This window comes from Bombina bombina, chromosome 4, assembly GCF_027579735.1.
Source record: "Bombina bombina isolate aBomBom1 chromosome 4, aBomBom1.pri, whole genome shotgun sequence".
Taxonomy (NCBI): domain Eukaryota; kingdom Metazoa; phylum Chordata; class Amphibia; order Anura; family Bombinatoridae; genus Bombina; species Bombina bombina.
The window spans coordinates 937,351,252-937,364,030 of NC_069502.1; the positions used below are offsets into that span (position 1 = coordinate 937,351,252).

The following is a 12,779-nucleotide window of genomic DNA, read 5'->3' on the forward strand; positions in this document are numbered from 1 at the left end:
AAGCCACAGCTAACCAATACTGTTTTTCATATTCTCCTAATGAAAGTGCAGAGTTAACTAATACTCATAATTACTTAACTTCCTAACATAATAACTTCTACCACTTAAAAATAAAGGACATTATTCTTTAAAGCTACAGCTACCATATCTGTTATATTACATATGTTGTCCTACATTTGTAGTTTTTATTTTTTGCTCTTTAAAAAATATTATTTTTATAGCAATAGACAGTGTAAGATTTACTGATGTAGCATCCAGGACCCATACGTTCTCTGTTGGAGTAGTTGGTATATTTTCTAAGGGACAGTTATAAATGGGTCACTGGAGTGTTCAACCAATGACTGTGTGGAATATAGCAGTGTTAGCAGAATCTTTACTTCCACTTTTACTAACAATTGTGCGCTCCATTGTTTTCAGAATTAAATTATAGAAAAATGGGACAAAGTAACTTCTGAAAGTATATTGCAAAGTTTTTTTCTACTACATATAATTAGATATTTTGTATTATAATTTCAAATTGTTTAATGCCCCCTCTAAGAAGATATATTCTAGAACATAAAGTTACTGTAATTGATGACAGTAGCTTGGCAAAATTTAACATAGATATTTGCTTGATGCCATTGGTGCTCATCATTTTTTCTTAAAAATAAGGAGTGACATATGTTTTTTTTCTAAATAATGGTAATGAGAGTCCACGAAAACCTATTCTTACGTTTGGGAAATAAATCACCTGGCCACCAGGAGGAAGCAAAGACACCCCCAAACAGGACATTTAACTATCCCTCCCACTTCCTCCTCCCTCCTCCCTCCCAGTAGGTATTTGTCTTGTCTAGGAGGTAGGCAGAGATTAGAGGTGCTCTGCAAGTTTAATTCTCTAGGACCCTCATTGGATTGTTTCCTTCAAGAGAGAGATAGGTGAGTGTGTTATATGACTATGTACATCTTTCAGTAGAGTAAGGGAGTCATCTCTTCACAGGTGCCGCAAGGAAGTTCCTAGGGCTCCACCAGTGATCTACTAAATATACTCCCTGACACTCCTGCAGTGTTAGTCACACTGATGTTTTTTCTATTGACAGGACTGCTTCTTACAGGCTAGTCTTCTTCATAAATTGAAAGAGTCCACAGCTGCATTCATTACTTTTGGGAAATAAGAACCTGGCCACCAGTAGGAGGCAAAGACACCCAAGCCAAAGGCTTAAATACTTCTCCCACTTCCCTCATCCCCCAGTCATTCTTTGCCTTTTGTCCCAGGAGGTTGGCAGAGAAGTGTCAGAAGTTTGTTTTCATCTCTTATGGAGGGTAGTACTCTTCGACATGGGACGGGAGTTTTAAGTAATCCTGTAAGTCTCTCAGTGAGGGCTTGGATGAAAGTTAGAGTCTGGAGATGCAGAAAGAGTCTTTCTGTGAAACCATCCCAACTCATTTTAACAACTCCACAAGCAATCGGCGTTGTCAAACTTCTCTTCACTGCCTGCTTTCTTCTCTCAAGTCCATGGCGGAGGCGAGGCTACTATCCGTCAAACTTGAAGGGCCGTGTTCCTGTTCCACTGCGTAGATTCCGGTAAGATCGTTTCATTTTACTTCTTCATGATTATACTGTAACTTATTTGTTCCTGCAAACTTAAATGAAAAATACAGGGTCTCAGTGGGACTCCTTTAGTATCTTGGAATCAAGGGTTAATATCTCCTGAGGGGGATTATTGAATGGGGGGGGGGGGGGGGTTAATCATGTTTATGTGATTCAATCTGCTTATGTGTAGTGTTAACTGGGCTTGCAGATTTTTGGAAAATAACGGCCTTCGAAGTGACGCGACCTTACGGTTGGGCACACTTTTTTTGGACTGTCCGGTTCACCTTGTGACCGGGCGTGTTTACGTTCTGGTCTCCCATTTCCGCATTCCTGACTGTGTGGCGACGGAGAATTCTAGACGCTGGTGTCTGGTTCATAGGAGGTGGTGAGTGCCCCAGCCATTGTTGGTGTCAGGTGCCGTTTAAATTGTTTTATATATAGTCCATTTTTTGGTATCCTTTATCCAGTTATGGAGGATGCTGATGTGGAGATTGTTCAACTTTCTGATTCAGATTCTTCGTCCTGTGACGAATACGAATTGGCCCTATTGACTCAGGTCAGTCAGTTATGTTCTTTAGGCTGTCCTAAAATGCCTTGTTACTCGGGCTCAGGGATTCAAGGGACTAATGAGCCATCCGCCTCGGGGGGCCCTGTCCTCCGCGAGGCGAGTTCCCTACTGCTCCCTACTACTACTACTACACATCCGGGTAACCCAGGTTATGTTTTTTCCTCCTCAGAGGGTGGATTGTTCCCCCTGGAGGTTGTGACACGTTTTCACTTTTACATACTTTTGGTGCTTGCTCGTCTACATAGTCCAGATGTTTATTTGCGATTGTGCTCATGCCCGATTGCCCCAGGTCTCTTGGCCACAGGAAGGCATGTGCAGTTCCCTACGGTTGTAACTACTCCTGAGTGTTGTGAGTTTCGTTACAGGCTGGCTCGCCTTCGTGTTCTACTCAGACATGTTTTTGAGCTGTTTGGGGACTCTATCCTTCTTGGTTATAGGACTCATCAGTCTCCTCCTTCGAATGGCTCACCTCGTTAGACATGGGGGATAATGCAATCTACCTCTTGAGGACTGATGACGGTCCTGAACCGTAATGACTTAAAACGAGCAGCAGGAGCGATCAGAGATCACTGCTACCGAAATACTGCTGTTACTATCTGCCAGGCATGTGAGGCAGATAGTAACAGCCAATTATTATTTTTGTGACAGTTACAATGTCACTATTGATAGATTTTACAAATATATATTTTGAAACACCAATGTCCTACTTGTACTTAGAGCCCTATAACTTGCAAAAAAAGCATGTAAACACTGGGTTTTTTTTAACTCAGGACGGAATTTTGAATCTATTTAGCAGTTTTTTTCATTAGCTTTTGTGGATGAATAAAAGATTTTTCAAGTAAAAGTAAAAAAAACATGTTTTTTTTTTTCAATTTTTCACTATATTTTATTCTTTTTTTTAAAGTAAATTATATGACATGATACAAATAGTGGTATGTAAAGAAAGCCCTTCTTGTCCTGAAAAAAAAAATATAATTTGTATGAGAACAGTAAATGAGAGAGAGGAAAATTACAGCTAAACACAAACACCACAAAAATGTTGAAACAGCCCTTGTCCTTAAGGGGTTAAATCTTGTTATCGGGGTTCTTCCCAGTTTAGTTGGAAGAAAAGGGTTTCCGTTAGGCTGGTCCTGCGGATCTTCTATTCTTTTTGGGTGTTAACCTTCGGGATGCCTGTCATTTTATTTTATCCGGTTAGGATGAATTTTATTTTTATTTTTCATACTATGTTTCCTGTGGTAACTTTCTCTGGGATCGATACTTGCTGTTTGCTTCTACAGAAGTTGTTTGGGACATGTTAGTCCCATGTTTGTCTGTTTTTTCTTCCTCCCTCTCTGAGGGCGGATTTAGCCAGCTTGGCAGTTATGACCCTGGCTGCAGGCTGGTCCTGCATGGGTTCAGATCTTCTGCCTCGCGGCTTATTCAGACATGTTGCGCCTATTTTACCTTGCTGGTCAGGTTGGGGTGCTAAGTGCTCTCAACATTATTTATATTTCTTGTTATTTGTTTTACAAGTTTCAGCTAAGCATTCTCAAGGGGACTTGGGGGTCCGTGCGGCTCTCGGGATTGTTTCAGTCCTTAAATAGCCCTCTCTCTGATGACTGGGTCCGTGAATTTTGATGCGTCACTCTCTGTTACTTCCGATACCCTCGGAACCTAGAGTATTCCTTCCCACGTGGTGGAAAAATTTGAGGGATCAGCGCCTCTTTTCCACAGGTCGGGCGGTGTTGCCTTAGGAGGCCCTGGGAATTGTCCTTTTTGGACTTGTTCCTTTAGTGGTTCTCTTCTTCACTGAGACCTTCTTGGACTTTGTCCGTTTCTCCTTGTGGATCGGTCACCTTCGGGGGACTTGGATTCCCTTTGGAAGTTGGTTGTTCCTTTTTCGGGACATTAGACAGTGAGGTCTTTTTGGGCTCTGGCTAGGGATCCTTCCCCGGTGTTGGGAATGCTCTGCATCTCCTTCTTGGGATAGAAGAGGTCCAAGTGGTTTTCCACTCATATGGTTCAGGTATTGCCATCCAGGTGGCATCCAAAGCCATGTTTTACAGTCCTCTGACTTCGAATCTGAGGTGATGTGGAGGCTTGCTGTTGCTCGGTTTCAGGTGACTTGTCCTCACTGTTCCCCTTGTGTCTGTAGCTCGTGGCTAGCTGGAGAGCTAGCTCAGCATACTAATGCTCTGTGGCTACTCTGTACTGTAGCAAACTGAGGGTTGCTAGTTCGATCCCCGGCGAGGTCTACTCAGCCTTTCCTCCTTTCGAGGTTGATAAAATGAGCAGTGCCTTATGTCCCTTAAGGGGGATTAGCCGCGCTTTTCAAGCACAATCATGTTAATGTTGCTTGGACGCCTGTTAGCGGTAATGTCCTTTTATGGCCTTGTTAGGCTCCTGCAAGGGGTGGTCTCTTCCCTTTGGGTTGGGACTTGCAAGGGCTTCTTGCTCTTGTTATCCGGGTTATTCTGGACTTTTCGCTGGGATGTCTGTTTTTTTATATCAAACAAGGGATTTATGTTCCTGGAAGATTGTTTAGTGTAAACATTTTTGGGACCTGGGCTTCTTGTCCTGATCTTCCATTTGTGGAGGTGGTTACTCAGCGTTTTCTCTTTGTAGATCCAGCTGTGGGATGTTACCGGACCTTATGATCCTATGACTGGCCTGGGGGTTCCAGCTTCCGGGGTAGTTGGGCTTAGCCCTTGTTCTGGCTGTTATGTTTTGCAACTTGGCCAGATTTACTGAGAGCCGGGGCTCCTTGGGACTTGTCTTGTGCCGGATGATGCGGTTCCCTTGGGACAGCCAAATAATGTGACCTGATGGTGGGCTTTCTTGCCTAGCAAGCAGAAGGTTTGCGGTTGCTCAGCTGTCCCTCTTGCACCTGATATGTGTTCTAGCACGATTGTGTTTTAAGGGGTACTTTCCGTGTTCGTCAGTGACGTGGCCTTGTGTCCTCTCGGTTCTTCCTATGACTTCCTGTCTTATGGGCAGGTGTTTATCGCTGCTCTCCTCTTCAGGGGTCTCATTGTCCTCCTTACGGAGGTGTGGTTCCTTTTTTTAGGGGCCTTTCCTGTGTTCAGGAGGTTTGAACAGATGTTTTATCTGGTTTGGGGATTGGTCTGCTTTTTAAGTGGTTTCTTTCCATCTGGGGAGCTGCTGGCTCCGCATTGAGACTTTAGTTGGGTGGCTTTGCTAGATCTCCTTGGGTCTAACGCCTGCTTGATTGTCTCTAGGTTGAAATGGCTGTGTCCATTCTTCCACCCTTTTGCGGGCCGGTCTTGGGGTTCCTTTCTGTTCCCTTGCTTTCAGATCTGCCGTTGCTTATACTGGTCCGGCTAGGTGTAGGATCTGAGATCTGTTGTTCATCCTCAGGTCTTGAGGGTGCCAGTGGACCTTTTGTTAGAGGTTCTGTGCCTCTCCCCCTTTGAGATCTGTGAGTAGGCCTGGATTGCCTGGAGTGTGTCCTCTGTCTTGGAGGTTGGGCAATCTGCTATTTTGTTCGGCCACTTTTTCCTAACGGATAGTGTTTCTCCGTATCTTACTACAGATGGCAGCGTGTTACTGGACTCAAATGTTTATCTTTCTGAGTTTGCTACTTGTAATTTTTGCTCAGTCTCTGAGTTCTGACGTGTTAAGGACTTTGTCTTCAGCTGTCTTTTTCGGTGCTGTTGCACGATGTTTGGGAGATGTTCTTCTCCTTGATGATGCTCGGTTGCTCCTTGGGGGTTCGGTGTCGTCTCCCCTTGTTCTCGGGATCCATTTGGGTCTCTGTGGACTTGGCCTTCTTTTGAAGGGGTTTTTTACTTTTTTTGGATCTTGTTGTATCTTTTGGGTATCCCTTTGGCTCACCCTTGTCCTCTCCCTTTTTGGGATTTTGGTACTGTACTAGTAAGGGTTGTGTGGGGACCGACTGCTGGGCGACGGTTCTCCTGGAGGAGTGTTGGCTCAGTGAGTCTGCTTTGCAGTTCCTATTTAGGCTTTCGGACTATCTGCGGGTCAGTGTCCTTGGGGCCTTTTCCTTCTAGTTTTTTTTTGCCCGGCTCCGACAAAGCGGGGTTTGGTTGGATTGTGGTTTTTTTCAGGCCTGGTGCCCTCAGAATGGGCCGCCTATTGTACCCTCCCATTTTTTGCATTGTGTCCTCTATAGTTTGGGTATTGTTTTCCCAAAAGTAATGAATGTAGCTGTGGACTCCAAATATGAAGAAAAACTTAAAATTATGCTTACCTGATAATTTTCTTTTCTTCAGATGGAAATAGTCCACAGCTCCCCACCCGTATTTTTCCTGTGAGGCGTCTCTTATTTTTTATTCTTCTGGCACCTTTTCACCCTGGTGTTTTGTTCCATCTCTTCTTCAACCTGCATCACTCTTTCCCCTAGATCTGATACCTCTTTTTTTAACCTCCGAAAGTCCATCTTTGATAAGTTTCCCTATTTGTGTGAGAAAAGATGTGAAGTCTGCTTTGGTTGGTAAGTTACTGAGGTCAGCTTTAGTTAAGGGTGTGGGTGAGTCCATATCTTCTGGTATGGCGTCTGAAATTTGGGGTGCCTCAGGGTCTGTCACCAATGTTTCCAATATCTTAAAAAAGTTATTCATTTTAGAGCTTGTAGCGGAAGGTCCTTTGTTAGACTTTTCTGGTCGAGTAGTTCTTCTAGTCGCCATATTGTGTATTAGTAGTGATTGTAGCAAAAGATGGCAGGCTCTGTGCACAATGAAATGAGTAAGGAGTGGCAATCCAGTTAGTACTGAGGGTGATATATGCTTTCCAGTAGGCTGTAGTACTGGCACCCTCCAAGGTGTTACAATAGGTGTATATGTTATGATGCCATTATAAGCCATGTGGGCATGTCTCTATCTTGATGTGCAGTGGTGCCTGTATTTATTTAATACATATATCGAAGTACACTTTATACCAGTGAAGTTCAGTCTCTGACAAGAAGTGGTAATATAGTGTGTTTGAATCTGCTCACTGTTAGAAGCTGCTATTCAAGGTCTGTGTAGGAGTCCGCTATTATGAATGATTGTCCTGAGGCTCTCAGTGGATGTAGGATATTGAAGTGGCTTCAAAGCAGCATTATATATAGCCTGAGGTATATTTATATTTGTTTTGCTTGACATTGGAGGCTGAAGATGTTAGCAGGCGTAAGGGAGTTAATGCTTGCAGCTGTCAGTGTAGGATTTTAAAACTGTGCATCGTGTGTAAGGCCTCAGGCAGGCAAGCAGTACATTCAGCTTGAGGAATAGGGTTGGAGATACGGTCTTTTTGCGCAGCGTTCCGCTGCTCGTTTCTGTGCATCTCTCGGATCCCGGATAGGTGGAATAATTGCTGTGGAAGGCGCCTGCGATATACGGAGCTACATTACTATGCGGCCATGATGGTCGCTGGCCGGCTCCGCCCCCATGTCAGTTATGTTTTATGGACTTTCAGTTATTTACTTTAATGAGTTAATCCTCAGTTCTCATCTAAGAAATCAATAAAGGTCGATGAGTAATTTTTGTTATAGGTTAACTCAGGAGCAAAGAGATCACAGGTACCTTTTCATTTAGGAAAAGGTACCTGTGATCTCTTTGCTCCTGGGAGCTTACAGGTCTTGGTATATAGATCTCTAAAGTTCATCGGTGGCTTCCTCTGTTAAGTTTTTTTCAAAAGTTGAACCTTTATAGCTCAGGCCTTCATTTCTTTATCATTCTAGTTCTATAATTTGGCGGTTAGGAGACTGTGTTTTTGGATCTGGCCCAAGGAAGTTCTAGGTCTATCTCAATTTTTTTCCAGGGCATAGGCCTGACACCATACCCTTGGTATGGAGGGTGTTGTTCTACTGGTGTGTGAAATGTGGGTTTTTCTGCACAGAGTAAAACTCCCACGTATGCTTCAGGTTTTTTTTCATATGTAGGACTTAATAAGGGGTCTTGCGACTCTTAAGGACTAGATATCGCTTCTTTTAGCTTTGTTATATGAATGCTGGCACTTTAGCCTACTGTCCAATCTTTGGTTCAAGCTAGGGTTGGATTTAAATCATCCTTCTCTCCTATATTACTCCTTGGAGTCTTGATTTGGTGAGATAGATTTTTGCAGCCTTCTCTTTTTGAGCTATGCATTTTCCTTATGTTAAGTTTCTATCTTGGCATCTCCATGTTTTGTTGGCTTATCTTTATTTTATTTTTTTCTATCTATGAATTCTACAGCTAACATAATTCAGGAATTTCTGGTCAAGAATTTCTTATCTTATGGTTTATTTAGAAGCGGACTGGCAGCCTCTGGCTCATATTGCCCCCCCTCTCTCTCTCTTCTTTTTTTTTTTGTTCAGTTGAAAATATTGTTGTGGTTGTTCACAAACAATTTTCAGTCTGCTGTTTTTTTGCCTTAACTGAGACATCCTGTGTTCTTTAAGAGGTATTGCTTAGCAATTAGGGACTGCATCCTTCTCCCACCCTACATTCTTTGTGGACTCCACATCTTAGGTACACATTCCACGAACCCACCCTGGATTTTATTTTTAGAGGCACCAGTCTAGTTTGCACCTCTTTATCCCTTGTTTATCTCTTTTACTTCTCCCTATACTTGGTTTGAACCTTGGGTTGAACTACTGGGAGGGTGGAGGAAGTGGGATGGATAGTTAAATGTTCTGTTTGGGAGTGTCTTTGCCTCCTCCTGGTGGCTAGGTGATGTATTACTCGTATGTAAGAATAGGTTTTCGTTGTATTAAAACAGTCTGATTTGAGCAAGACGCTATTTATCCTTTTAAATATTTGCCTCCAACTTTTTTGGACAACTTCTGTTCAACACTGCTATCCTGTTGGCATTTTATGAATACATTCTGATAATAAATAAAAAGTATTATCTATAGAGTTTACAATATCAATTTACCCCTTAGTTGTACTTTTTTTTTGGCCAATAAGAAGTAAGTAGCTATATTTTGATCTTAATTACACAATAATGAGCTATTAGTAATGAGCATCCCTGAAAATCTTGAATTTTTTAATTTTCGTTTGTTTTTCTTTCAGTTCTGTTAAGCATTTATTTATGTCCTATTTTTGTCAATTTATGTATTATTTCTTATATATTAGTACATATTTGTATTAAAATGAGTACATAATGCTAAAAAAAAATACACAAAACCATTTTTTGAACCAGTAACTATAAATGTGGTTGGGGGAACAACAGCATCTCTGCAATATAGTTTTTATTTTATGTAGTTCTTCTTAAGTGACTTAGCTTTTTCTGCGTGTTATTGTGCATGATTCAGCCCAGCCAGAATATTACAAGAATCACAATGTCTCGATTCCATCAAGCCTGAAAAACTTTAGTAGCAAAACATCTTTTAATATAAACAACTATTTATCTTTCAATTTTCCATATAAAGTAATGTGTCACAAATGTTTAAACACTTTAGAACACGCAGCAGATATTGCAATACTTTTCCAAAATATGTTTTGTTTTTTTCTTCTTCTTTTTTAAATCCTCAAGCCATATTACTAATTTATCTGTATACAAAAAGAGAAAGGAAACGACGGCACTACTGGTGCTAGGTCCCTAATTTGATTCAACTCTCCTTATTAATGAAGTAGCAAATTATTAAATACTAGTATAATTTGGGACTGGGGTGCTGTACATAAAAAGAGGCAAACACAAGAGTATCAATTGCAACCGCAATTGGAAGAATGTGCTTATTTAGCACTCACCAGCACGAAGTGATGGAATCACTGTTGTACCATTGCAAGTAGGCTCCAATGAGAAGGGGATTTTTTAAAACTTAACATTTAATAATATTGTTAAAAAGGGGGTAAACATTAAAAACCACAGTCGGTGTGAGCGTGAGTGAATGTAAACCAGTGGCTGGAATAGCCTCAGGAGTGGAATATATTTGCCGTAGCAAAAAATTAAAATTGTGTGCTCAGGAAGATACTGAAGAACTAAAATAGAGGTTATGTTAATCACTTTGTGTGCCTATGTTATTGACTGGCCACTGATCACGTAAGTTTGTAAGGGTACCCCTAGGAGGGATCTACAGGTAAACAGGGAGTCGCCTATTGAGGTGAATTACCAATAAGGTACCTATCTGTTGACCTTTCTCAGAGCAGTCACTAAGGGGGTCTTGACTCTCTGGTGTCTACCAGGGTTATAGAACGTCCCAGAGCTGGTGGAATTCTTTACAGAGCCACTCTGGTGCTGTTACTGGATTGTATTAGCTTCATATGAAAATATCATCTTCTGGAAATCCCTGATGTTACCAGAGCACCGGTGACTAAGCGTGGTAAAGTCAGGTATAATTGGCTGAAGGGATACGTCGATTACGTTTGGGGTATTATGGTGCTAGTATGCTAAACATGCATGGCATAAGTACTTAAATTAAATTCCAATAGAATATATTTATGTTTAATGACTGGTGTATCTCTTACAGTCGTTTTACTCAGATGTGCAGATTGGTCATATTTTATTTCAAGAACATTTATGAAGGATATAATTCTATAGGATTATCGTTCTTTGTATAATTAACGCCCAATAAGTGTTATAGTATCATAATTAGTTTATGAAATTAATCTTATTTGAGCCATATGGCCATGTCTTGCTTGGAATTTGTAACGTTATCTTGTTATATCAGATGGAGAGACAGCCTGGGTATTAATAAAATAGTACACGATAATGGTAACTCTGGTCATGCATCAACTCAGATTAATGCAGTATTATTGCTTGTGTGCTTGCTGGTATATTTGCTTATGTTTAAGTCCGCTTTTGATACAGTGTATTGTATATAGATGTGCCACGTTCACTGTGATTGATCGTGTATTTAGAACGTTACTGTCTCTTTTTACTTTACAAATATCACTCAAGAAATATCAAATCTAAACAGGGTTTTCGAATATAAGATGCTAGAAATGCTGCTGGCCTAATAGAGTGCCACTGTATTATGTGGAGAAATATTTAGGAAAAATGATATTTAAATAAGGTTAAGCTCTTTATCGACTGACTGTTTGATGGGCGCAGTGATGTCAATATCTCATAACAGCACAGAGGGTTTGCGGGGATAAGTTATATTTGGAGCGTCTAGCTAATAATTGTAGTATCAAGTATTTCAGCGGCTCATCCGGGTATTCTATCCGGTACCAGATATTAGGTAGTTAGGTGTGCTTTAATAATCGGCTTACTGTTTGATAAACGTAATGATATCAAGAGTTTATAACAATACGATAAGTATACAGAGGTAAATTATATTTAGAACGTGTAGCTGATAATAGTGGTATCAAGTATATCAACGGTACATCCGGATGTTTTATCCGCTACCTGTTACGTTATTACATGCAGTGTAGAAGGGCCGGCATCATCTAAGCCAGCCAATTAAGTGCCATTGATTTAGCCAGATAATCAATCGTCATGTAGGTCAGGTCTGACTGTTACTGTAGGAATAAGTAAATTGCACTGTTGCAGCGAGCCAGCCGCAGGCGATAATACATTTTAATAAGTCCCTGTCCCACTGTCTCTCATCACACTTCAGGGCGGGAGATGATCCACCTCGGCAGTTCGCAGTAGGCGCCGCTCTCGGCGCCCCCCTGTTGGAGGCGCCCTAAGGCAGCTGCCTATACTTCCTTACACAAGAACCGGCCCTTAATGTTATGTTATAATATCTTACTTTTTTAGATAGAGATGTTCACATGATCTTTTTACAGATATGCTTCATCATCTGGGTAACATGTCCCTTCAAACATACACAATCCAAGAAGACAGTTCTTTGCATAATTATTACTAGTGTAATTATTTGAGTTACTCCTTTTTGATGTTTGTTTTAAAAAAATAATAATAATATTCTTTTTCCTCCTATACTCCTGTCATGGCAGCTATTTATGTCTTTTTCTGCTTAAAATGCTTAAAGGGACACTGTACCCAAAAATTTTCTTTTGTGATTCAGATAGAGCATGCAATTTTAAGCAACTTTCTAATTTATTCCTATTATCAATTTTTCTTTGTTCTCTTGCTATCTTTATATGAAAAAGAAGGCATCTAAGCTTTTTTTCTTGGTTCAGCACTCTGGGCAGCAGTTTTTGATTGGTGGATGAATTTATCCACCAATCAGCAAGGACAACCTAGGTTGTTCACCAAAAATGGGCCGGCATCTAAACTTACATTCTTGCATTTCAAATAAAGATACCAAGAGAATAAAGAACATTTGATAATAGGAGTAAATTAGAAAGTTGCTTAAAATTGCATGCTCTATCTGAATCAGGAAAGAAAATTTTTGGGTACAGTGTCCCTTTAAACGCTAGGATTTACTATTGAAACAAATAAAGGGCACTTTCATTCATGAAGTATAAGATACTTCATGTAGAAAGCTCCTTTATTTGATTCAATCACTTGCCGCTCTCTTAGCTCCTACAGCAGAGCACGCCTAAAAAATTTTTTGGCTAAGAGGTGACGTTTTCACCTCTTAGCCAATAGCAGTGCGGTAAATCCGGCTCCCATGGGCGCCAAGCCGGATTTACCGCACTGCTATTGGCTAAGAGGTGAAAACGTCACCTCTTAGCCAAAAAATTTTTTAGCCGTGGGCTGCTGTAGCAGCTAAAAACGGCGATCAATTGAATCAAATAAAGGGGCTTTCTGCATGAAGTATCTTATACTTCATGAATGAAAGTGCCCTTTATTTGTTTCAATAGTAAATCC

The 12,779-nt window shown here is 40.9% G+C and overlaps 1 protein-coding gene across 3 annotated transcripts in view; it reads left to right on the forward strand.

The window, feature by feature from the left end:
• Nucleotides 1–12,779, forward strand: part of MAP4K3 (mitogen-activated protein kinase kinase kinase kinase 3) — a 788,683-nt gene that overhangs the window by 412,796 nt on the left and 363,108 nt on the right. The gene's annotated exons all lie outside the window — the stretch shown is intronic.